The following is an 11,647-nucleotide window of genomic DNA, read 5'->3' on the forward strand; positions in this document are numbered from 1 at the left end:
TCTGAAGCACGGATGCGGACGTGTCCCTCCTGTTCCAGGCTCCAGACACACACTCCTTCTAATCTTGCTCCGCATCCCTCGCCGAGATGGCACGGCTGGCGCTCGTCCTGCACACCAAGTGCCCTCGCACCGTGCTTCTAGCGCTATGTGGTGGCGTTGCCTGCCTCCGCATCGCAAGCCGCAAGGGGCAGGGTGGGTGGCGTGTGGGCGGCATGGCTCGCGGGGAGGGCGCGGGTGTCCGCCGGGACAGGGCGGGGGACAGATGTGGGACTTCGTCCCAGAAGAACAAAGGAACTAAATTTTAATTTGTTTCCGTTGTTTTTCTGTTAAACTGTACTGTTGTGAAATTCATGATGATGTTTAGGTGTAATGAATTGAATGAATGAGTATGCAATACAGTGATCTCTCGATAAGCGGAACCAGCACGGGAGAACCCCTCCGGTTCCGCTTAAAGGGGAGTTCCGCTTATCAAAGTATATACTGAGCACTGTTCACCAATCATTTCACATCTTCATAATTTTATTTAAAAAAGCTATCGATGGTCGTTTGCTGCATAGACTGCGTACAGTGCAGACGTACCCCGGCCTGCATTTTGCGCACAGTCCGCAGAAAATCTGCACCTCCCTCACCCGTACTTTCTGCGATGCGCTTTGTTAAAGCTAGCGCCCTGAGCTGCTCCTTTCCGCACGGCAGTTCGGCACAGCCATCCACACTTTCTTCACTGCTATTCTCTTTTCCTCTGCTGACCACGTCAGAAATATTTTCATCTCTCCAAAGCTCTGTGCATTCGTCCTCACCCTCAGCATTAAGTAAATTTGCAATAGAAATACGTCTTCCTACAGGCACTAATTCCTCCATTTGCCGCTCAACCTCTTGCACCAAGCCACTCTCGTCTTCCACTAGATCAATCATAGGCTCGGCCTCAATTAACCCTGTGTGACGCCATCAATTTGCAATAACATCTCACGGCAGATCCTCCCAACACATCTTAAACCATCGCATAGCTGTTAGAACGTTAACTTTGTAGATTTGTTTTGCTTCTGTATCAATGTTGTCGAGTGCACAATCCATTTGCCGGCGCCTGTATCGAAGTTTTAAAACCGCAATTATGCCTGCGTCAAAAGGTTGGATTTGAGAAGTGCAATTTGGGGGCAAGAACACGACCCTCACGATAGGGAGAGGTGGCAAGTTAGCCCCACTCCCATGCGCGGAGCAATTATCAATGAAAAGCAGAACACTCCTCCCCGGCGTTTTGGAGACATACACCTGAAACCGCAGTAGCCAATCATTAAGTACTTTGGCAGTCATCCAAGCCTTCTTATTGGAGTAATAATCGAAGCCAAGCTCCGCAGCAGATTTTTTGTTAAAAGCTCGAGGATTTTTTGATTTTCCGACGACCATAATTTCGATTTTCTCAGACCCGTCTGCGTTACAGCAAGGCATGAATGTTAGCCTGTCTTTTGCCTTTTTGCGGCCTGGCACGCGAGAATTTGAAATGGTTGTGTCAGGAGCTAAACAATAGAATAGACCACATTCATCAGCATTAAAAAATTTTGGCTGGTAACCAGAGAGAATATTCTTAATTTTTGGAAGTTCCTCGTCCAACAGCTCATGATCCACGTCACCGGACTCCCCATAAGACCGACACACACGCAGCCGCCCCCTGCGCTTGAATTTTTCCAGCCACCCTTCGGAAAATATTAAATGTGTCTGCTCATTTTCGGCAATTTTTTCATTGGTTATGGCCTGAATTTGTTTCGCGTTTTGACGAATCATATCCCCATTGATGTTGATTCTTGCCACCTGTTTTGCACAAACCCACTCATGCAGGATCTGCTCCAATCCGTGATTTTCCCATTTTTGCCACGAATAATTCTGGCGATTGCCTTGTCTGACTGTGCCAGCAATGTTGAAGAAACATTCAAGATTCGGGACACCACTGCCTTGCCGGGAGGTTTTGTTAATTATTTTTTTGTGCCCATTGAGCCAGTTCACGTTGAGAGCAGTTTTTCCCTTGTTGCTGTCGTGCCACTTCTTCCTCGCAAATTTTTTCTTTTGAATAAAAGAGAGCACAGTGGAAGGCATGGTGCCTGGAAAAGCTTTTTTGAAACTCTTGTGCTTACTGCTTACTGCAGCCATGAGCTGATGTTGTTGTCGCATATATATTTACTATTTCTTGTACTGTAACGGGCTTTTTTGGTAATTGGAATCTATTTAACGGTCGTTTTTTGACCAACGGCGACATTTTCGGGTTCGGCTTAACGGGCAGTGGAACGTTTGTATTTCTTAGTTAAACTTTCGGTGCGTCGAACAGGGGGGAAGGGACTTTGTTCCGTTTATCGGGGTGTTCCTCTTATGGCATGTTCCGCTTATCGAGAGATCACTGTATGGTGATGAGCCGGAAGGGCCGCGAGCATAGATTAAAGTGTGCGTATGACAAAACACACACATATACAGAGAACGCAGACAGCGGGAGAGGAGTGCAACATTGAATCGTGAGGAGGAAGGGTCATGGGCAAAGAAGTAACAAATGCATGAGCGAAGGATCGCGGAGGACATAGTGCACGTAGGGGATGTGCAATGACATTGCACTTGTAAGGGAATTACAATGTGAAACACCGAGGAAGCAGAATTGAGAAAAGAGGCGCAGGACGATGCGAAAAATGGGAGGAAACCCAAGGAACTTAGGTATTTATACAGCTTAGAAGAGAGCTAGTAGGGAAGAAAAAGAGGGGACAAGCGACGGGGAGATTTGAACCGAAGCCAGCTGATGCTGAATATTTGCCACACGCACTACATTGTAGCACGCCGTAGTTTGAAGGGAACAAACACATTCCTGAAACAATATGTCTCACGGAAAACCCACGACCGTACTGATTGTTAATGAAATGTAAATTTTCAACGGGAACTGGTCACTTCACCGGTGAGTGAAGGGAGGAATGCCGGATTTGTATTTGTATTTGTGAATCATGACTCATGATTCACCCACACCGCACGTGCACGGTACACTAAGTACACGACCGCCAGAGATCTCATCTTCCTTCAGTAACGGTCGTTCGCCCTCTCCTTCACGGACACCGACGCATCGTTCTTGTCACCGCATTGGAAACGGAGCTTGCATTGCTGCACCGCGTGAAGCCCCAGGAGAGTTGCAGTGGTACACAACACCCCTTTTTGATTCCCTCCGTCAAACTTGAACAGCAAAAACAAAACCCACCTCTTTATCTGCTTTAGTCATAACCAAGACCACTATTCCGAGCACCCTACATCTCCTTCTAGCACAGTTGTGGCTCGCACGGAGTAGTCGATGAAGTGCGGGCGTCGCTTGCTTCCGCCGTATTCCGACGGCACTGTTGTTGTGCCTGAAGAAATGAGCTTGCTTCCCTCGCCCGCATTGACCACGTGTTGCAAGCCTCAACGTGTAGCGAGAGTCGCTCACGGTAGGAAGCATGGAGGCGTTGCCGTGCGTTTCGTCGCCGAGTAAAGTGATTGCCTGCATGGGACGAATCGCCCCTGTGGAGCATCTCGGCCGCCAGCCAAGAAGACGGCGCGGCGGGTGTGCGGCCGCCCGGCGGGGGCGCGCGCTCAACAGGCGCGCGCGGCCACCTGTTGTGCGTCGCGGCCTCCCTGCGCGACTGCTGCAGATACGAGCCGCATTCTAGCTCACCCCGGCAGCCGTCCGCCGCGCGCAACCGCGCCTTCTCTCCACGTGCCCACGTCGCCGCGCCGCACCCGGAGCGCGGTCGGTCACAGTTGCTGAGGTGCGGACAGCCGGTAGCGCGAATCGCGCGGCACGCCACCTAATCAGGATGCGCTGCCCCCGCGCCTGAACCAGGGCCGCGCGCTTCGGCCGAGTGTCTTCTGAGCCGCACGTAGCATCCCAGCATCTCCTCCCGCGAACGCTTCCCGTTTAAACCACGCGCGACCCGCGGCGCAAGCACCACGCCGCCTTTCCATTCGCCGCCGTGCTTCCCGCCCGTGCGCGGCGATGCGCGCATCTCCGCCGCCCGCCCTGCACGTCCGAAGGGCGCGCGTCCGTATGCGCGCCGCCGGCGCCGTTGCGCGCGCCCTCACTCCCACGCGCCGTGCCTCCTCCGGTGTGCCTGCGCACGCGCGGCCCGCGCGACGAAACCGATATCGCGGGCGCCGGGGTTTCGCTCATCCCTCCATCCCCCCCTCTAACACCGGCAGCGCGCGAAGATGAGCGGCGGCAGCGGCAGCGGCGGGATGGAGCGCGGGGACGCGCTCGAGGAGCTTGAGGTGCTGCTGTCGCCGCTGGCGGGGCGCGGCGGCGGCGCGGCGGGGGGCGAGGGCGGCGGGGAGGGCTCTGACGGTGGGACACGGGCTGGGAGGCGGCAGGCCAGGCGGGTGAAGGCGAAGGGGCGGCTGCGAAGGTGACAAAGGCGGTGTGCGTGGCGGTGCGGACGGCGAGCGCAGCGCGGAACCGAGCGAGCGCGAGGGGGAGCCGCGAGAGGAGGAAGGTGTTGTGAAGCGGGAGGCGCGGAAGACGGCGTGGATGCGCGGGGTGGAGCGCGAGAACGAGCGGCTGGTGCGGCGGACGAGGGCACTGTTGAATCAAGAAACTCATAGAACTTCGTCGTCTCTTCTCTCGCTCCTACTTATGCCTCTCGCTTCTGCCTGTGATCGGACAGCCTATCGTGGTTTGTGTGTCACTGGGGGCTGCTTGTTTCACCTGTGCCGGCCAAGACCCTTCCCCTTTTGCTTAGAGCTTATCCCTCACACATTAATCGACGCCTAAAATAAATAATAGCCCTTTGCAGAGACGTTGCTCTTAATTGGATTGAGTGACGATGCCGACGTTCCGTAAAGGGAGAGGGAAGGACGTTGTCGGATGGCAGAGACTTTTCAGGCCGCTGCTTGGCACGAAGGAGGAGGGGCATGAAGGAGCAGGGGTACGAAGGAGGAGGGGAACGGCAGGGGAACGAGGTCTGTGCGTCGTAAAAAGCGAACTCTTCGGTAGGAACGTTCCTAACGAAGAGTTGGCGGAGTAGATGGAAGCTCAAATTTACTGAAAATATTTTTCTTCGCACATGTGTGGACCTGTGCGACTTGTGCACATGTACCCATCGCCTCTGAACATCGAGATTCGCGCCCCGCCTTCCGTCGGTCTGCAACCCTTCTGAACAGACCTTTGATTCACTAATACAACTATCTCTATATCTTTACTTGGACGCAACTGACGCATCTGATGGCCAAGTGCCTGCACATTACTGCTCAAGATATTACTGCTCAAGATTATTGCGCAGATACAAAAATTATCTTTGGACATGGGAAACCCCGATTCGGAGCTCTGGGCTTCGGTTGAGGCTGAATTTGAAGCTGGGCGCCGCTCGTGCGCCACGGACAATACAGCAGAAAGCGAAGAAAGAAAAGCGAAGAAAGCCTGCCAAGCCAGCGGAACAGCAGCGGCACAAGCGAGAGCTACAGGAGGATCCCGATTTTGAACATGTGAAGAAGAGGAGAAAGTCAGAGGTGGATGGCACTACACGTGTAGCTAGAGGAGGATCCTGATTCTGACCATGTCAAGAAGAATAGAAAAGGGCAAGTTAGAATCTGGTAGACAGAAGGAGATTTGTGCCGCACGACGAAAACAAGGCGCGGCGAGGCGCAGGCGCAAGTCGGGCTCGCGGACATCCTCCCAGAAGCGGAATCGAGAAGACGAGGTAGCGACAGTCGCAGCCTCTAGCTAGAGCGTTGCAACGTTGCAACCCAGAATGACGCCGCCATGTATCCAAAAAAATGATCACGGTTACCCCGTGATCATTTTCTAATCATACATTGTAACGGAAATTTTGTAGCACGTGTCTTGCGATGTCCCAGAACGGTTCGTATACATTGATATGATACTGAAGAGGGACTGCGTGATGAGCTGGAAATTACAATTTACAGTTGGAGTACGAGACTTTCATGCAAGAGGGGTGTGCCTCGGTGGACAGCGATCCACGCAAAGAAAACAGGGAGTACCTGTGATTCCCGGGGCACGAAGCTTTCTCTTGGAAAGCTCTGTAAACAACCCAGCTGCGGGTTGCCTCTCAACCCCACGTTCGCGTCCCGGAGCGGATGCGGATCTGGCTCACGATGCAAGGAGTTCATCGACGACGAGACCGACTTTCATTGCAAGCTGTCGGATGAGTGCTTGCCGTTCGGCAGAAATTGGCATTCGGAGAAGCCAAGCCCTTCCATTTGTGAGATAATATTTCAATGAGGTTAAAGATGCCCACCTTCCCGTGATGCATATTGCTTCCGCTGAGCGTCCGGCATCGAAATCATGAAGCGCCCCTCCTATGCGAGCAGAATGAGTGGTAATAGAGCCCGCCGGTAAGCCAAAAAACGAGGTTACTCTCTTAAGAATTGCGAGGTAAGAGCGATAGGAAATCCGAAATTATGCGCTATTCGAGACCGCCCCGATACGTCTGGAATCGAATATTTTTAGGAGACGGACAACTAAGGCATCCTTGATCAGCACGAATTGAAGAGGACCAGTCTTGTCGTTAACGATGTTGACACCAGCTGAATTGGGACCGAGTTGGGCCACACGCACGTCCCCGGAAAGGGCAACATTGTCCCAAACTAGCGAAAGTACTTCTGAGGCGCGTAGATAGCCGGCCCAGGACACAGCAAGAGCAACGGCGCTGTCAACATGGTTGACGTGAAAAAGACGAGCTACAAAAGCCAGCATGAGCTCCCTCGTTAACGGTACAGATGATCGAGAGGGGACATTTGATTGCCATCCCCGTACAAACCTTCGGGCCAAACCAAATCAGTTGCGCTGATTTGGGTACAGAAGGCACATAGCGCATATAAGGTTGGCCATTTTCCTGGCGACGTCCTGGACGTGGATCCATTGAATAGCACTCCTGTATGTAGTCCGAGAGAACGACGTCAAGATCCTGAAACGATATAGGAAGGGAGGGGTTTTCCGCGAGAAAGTTGTCTAAAGCCCGCCCGTAGGCCCTCTTCGTGCTCGTTCGCAGTGTAGCGGCCACCAAGGGAAACCGGAAGAATAGAGACTGGAGGGATGATTGGTCCTGGATGCCAGCGGTCAGGGACTGGAGGGATGATTGGTCCTGGCTGCCAGCGGTCAGAGCTGGGGTATCTGATCTCGGGGGGTACGGCTGGTTGAACGAACGAGCCTTGAAAGTACAGCAGCTGTGATAGGACGTACTATGTTTGGATATACGGCAGAGGCACATCCCAAAGGTTCTCCAGTCCGTACGCTTGCTGTCCGGTTCCGAATGGTTTTCTTTAGGACAATTGCAGCGGAAAGAGACGGAAGTTGGGCACCGGACGCCCGCGGGAGGGTCCATCGGGGGGATTTCATTCCGTCGGTACGTAGCATATGTTAAGGGAAACGTCGTGCGCGATGAGAATGGCACACACGCGGCGGCAGTACAGCGCAAGACGTTCTGAAGACGAACGACCCTTTGATAAAGCACCGATAACGACCATTGAGTCTGATAAAAGCAAAATTCGGGATCCCGTGATTGGATGAGACACGCCCCACTCAAGTCCAAGGAGAGCAGCAGCAGCTTCCAAAGAATTAATATGCTCTCTTCGTCTCCACGAATGCGCGAATGCCTCTACCCAACTGTGTTCTTCGACGAACTTCTGTATGCGTTCTCTCCATAGTGCGCTCGCGCCCTCTACTGCAAGACGGCTGTATTCAGAGCGTCCGATGCCGCCATGACGGTAAATATGCCGAGATAATGAACGATAATGCTCGAATTCCATTATAAGATTGTTTATCGAAGTCGTAGTGGCGGTGCAATAAACCACTGCCGCAGCGCTTTCAAAGGCATCCACGCAGATTACAGTGTTCCAGGTCGGACGGCGTAGATAGACACGCGCATACGGAGACAGTACTGCCAAATTGTGAAGTTCGGCTCTTACTGTATCACTGAGCAAATTGTCCCGAGCCGTGGTGCTTCGGGCTTTTTCGAGGGCGAAGAAGGTCTGAAGCAGCGTGGAAAGAAGAGGACGGCACCCCATACATATCCAAACCAACCTACCGACGATGTTTTCAGCAAGTTGTAATAAACTCATTTGAGGACAACGCAAATCTTTAGAGAAGTATTCAGCAGTAAGGCCAGGCGTTTCCGCGAGTTTTTCTTCCCGTGGTTGGACTGTGGCTTCCTTCAAATTCCAGACCCATCCAATAAAGTTCAAGGAGGAGCGCTCTGTTGTCCCGAGAACTGTAGATTTAGAACGCTTAATGGGTAGGCCGTTTTTTGCGAAGATCAACTCGCAGGTGCGGTGAAGGTCAACGACATCTTCTGTGCTCCATCCGACATAGACGACATCGATGTCGTCGATGATGTGCATCAGAAACGCATCCCTTTCCGTCAATGAATTAATGCCAGCGGACCGAGAAAACGATTTAACACGGTAAATTGATCTCAATCTGCGACTCGAAGCGATGAACATATTGTAAGCTTGTCGGAAGCAAGATTTGGCAAAGCTATGGGCAATATATACTGCCCACTTCAATCCCATCGGTAGCGTAGCCTGCAGCGGTCGGAAGCGGTCATCTTGCCTTGGGCGATACGAAAGAGAAGTTGCGATGCGTCGCTGTGACGTCCCGGGTAAATCTCCGAAACATACTGTCCAAAGGGGGAATAGATTAATTAAAGAACGCGGCAGTCGTATGTTGTGGAACATATTCGCAATGTCGAAATAGAAGGCCTGAAAATCCGCGTCATGCGGTGTCCTCAGCTTCTCGAAAATCCCTGGGTCGGGAAGATTGACGTAAGGCGGAGGTGGCATCATTTGGTTTTGAACACGAGGCCAACTTATCATTCTATCTCGTTCAGCGTCCTTGCGGACGGCAAAGGACGACATCGTTAACCTGGAAGCGATGATTTTGTACGAGGCATCTTCTGCTGCTAGGGGAGACCATTCGATCATCCCGGGCTCGTCCGCCATGTCAAGTATTTTTCCGTAATGTCCGGGAATGCAGTGTAGTCGTGAGGAAGAGAGTTTTTGGTTCCGATATTTTCTCCGGAGCTCAAGGCTTTCAGAAGCACGGACTGTATACTGCTGCTGTTCTCGGGGACGAGCAATTCTTGGACCTCCAAGGGGATTCTCTCCATCCAGAACTGAGGCTTGACCGTCCCAGCACGCGGAAGGTCAACCCGACGCCAATCGAGAGGCACGAAGGAGCCCCGCGTTTCAAATTCGACGCCTTCATAAAAAGTAGGGAAACATGGCAAGGGTGGTGTCCTTTCGAGCACGAAATTGGGATTCAGGGTAAGCGTTGGGTCGTGTGGCAGTTTTCTCGGGGCTTGCGGCTCTCTATAGCTCTGTGGACGTAGAGGGGTGGAAGCCGTTCTCTCAGCAATTGACAGAATGGATCGCAGCGCGGCGGAAGTCGATGATGAAGAGGACAACTTCCCTCTGCCTGGACCTGAGTAGAGGCGATCTAAAACAGTGGCGACGATCTTTATGCGAGAGCTGACATCCCAGGACGGTGAAAGACTGCTATGAATACTTTTGGCTAGGCAATCAGACGCGAAATTAACCTCTAAGTAAAGAGGAAAGGTCCGTTGACGCGCTTGCCCGACGACCATAGAACGTGCGGTACGAATCCCTTCAGAAGCAAGATCTATTGCCGTTTGTCTGCCTTGTCCTCCGGGTATCGTTTAGAACCCTTTCGTTTGCTGAGGGAAGCTAGGGCGTTCATCTCCTTCGGGCTGGCGGCGGCTTTGCGGGCCAACATTGAATCCAGAGTCGGTACTCGAATGCTCGCGGTAGGGTGTATTTCCAACACCTTCTGCACGACCTGCCAGGCCGCCGCTTTTGAAGCCCCGGAACTTGCAGAGTTCTCCACGTAAAGGATCGCAAACAGACGCCGAAGCGCGACCTCCATCCAGGGACACTGTTTGAGTGCCTCAGTCATTGTCGAGTGCGCCAGCAGGTTAAGATGTACAATCCGAACGAGGGTTAGCGCTTCTGCTTCTGAAGCGAGGACTTCCCCGCCGTTTCCCCTTTTCCAGGACCGGTTCCGAGTCGCGAGCTCGACGTTTTGGCCTTCCTGTACGAGCCCGAGCAGTATCGAGGGACCCGCGATTTCGCTGACCCTCAGGGTCGCGGTGGACGACGCGCGGCCGGAATAAACGCCCAACTGGCTCGGCACAATGAGAGAACCACCGCCGAGTCCCTGACGAAAACCCTGTCCAACGTCTTCTGAGTCCGGAATAGTTGTCGATTTTCTAACCGGAACGCCGCCAATAGACAACATGCGACGCTGCTTCGGAGGGGGCTCGTCAGATATAGGTGCAGTGGCTCCGTGTAGGGGGGCAGAAGAAGGCATTGAAAGACTTGCTTGGAGACGCGTAAGAAGCGAGGGAGATCGACCCTGGCGGACTTGAGCTCTATCCCGACTGATGGGAGAAACAGGGCCATCTCTCGCAGCCCCTGTCCTTTGTAGTCGGACTTGATTAATTGCTTCCTCTGTGGCGCTTAGTTTCCACACCATCGCAGTCATGGACGCAACTGCACCGTCTGCACCGTCGGGAAGTGCAGTCGCAAGCGTGGGGTCGTGCCGGGCAGCAGAATGCATTAGAGGAATTAAACGTTCGGAATCTACGTTCTCGAGTTCTATAATGTCTTCCGCTGTCATCGAGACCAATTTCTCTAACGAAGAGGAGTCCTGGGCCGCAGGCACGTACGCAGAGGCCAATACGTCATCGCGGAGAGCGAGGACGGCCGAGAGACAATCGTCGCGCGTCGTAGAGGGAGGCAAAGAAACGCGACCCGGTGGAGCAGAGGAGATAATGTCCCGCAGCACGTCCTGAGCAGACGACACTAACGTTGAGATGGATACAGTACCCAAAGAATCGTAATCAAGCCTCATATCTTCTTCGGGACCGGGTGCGGAAGCTGCAGCTCGTCGGCGCAGAGCCATAGAGAACTGTACCTGCGGCGTGCTTCGTTTCGTAGGCATCCAACAACGCTAGAACGGGACGATTCTAGCCCGCTTCGCAGGAAGGCGAAGTGCGAAAATTGAAGATGGCAAGTCATTCGGAGTTGGTGGTGACGGAATAGACCGACAGGGATATAGAGGTAGCGAGCCGGAGATTTCTTGCTTTGGCCCTGTCGGTCCTTGCGCATATGCGTCCGTACTGTTCTGAATGCTGTCATGCAGGGAATGATAACCACTGAGCAAAAGGGGAGGTGCCGTTGGCTAAAGACATGAGAGAGGAATGACTGGGAGTCATATGAAGGAATCAGCAGAGAAGGAAGCATCGCAAAGTGGGAATGAGCAGACAAGTTCAATGAAAGAGTTGAAGGAATCACCACAGTCCCCCTGAACTCGTATGTGAGTGACTCAATGAGAAGGATTGCCGGATTAACTTGAAAGTATGAGCGCAGGTTTACCCTGAACCTGAAGGTTTTTGATGCGTGTTGATGACGTCTTACAGTGCGGGGTGGGCCTTGAAACCTGATGAAAATGGGTTTTCGGCGTCATGTGAATACGTCGGGTGTGAGACGTGTCGGCTTGTGAGAGGTTGCTTCTATCGACGTCGGGTGGTTGACGTGTGAGCTTGTGAGAGGTAGTGTGGGAAGGAGGTGTACGGTGGGATTCGAACTCGCGTGCGCAGCAGTAGAATGAGGCCCATAACCTGTC

This window comes from Chondrus crispus, genomic scaffold (assembly GCF_000350225.1).
Source record: "Chondrus crispus Stackhouse genomic scaffold, scaffold_24, whole genome shotgun sequence".
Lineage (NCBI taxonomy): Eukaryota > Rhodophyta > Florideophyceae > Gigartinales > Gigartinaceae > Chondrus > Chondrus crispus.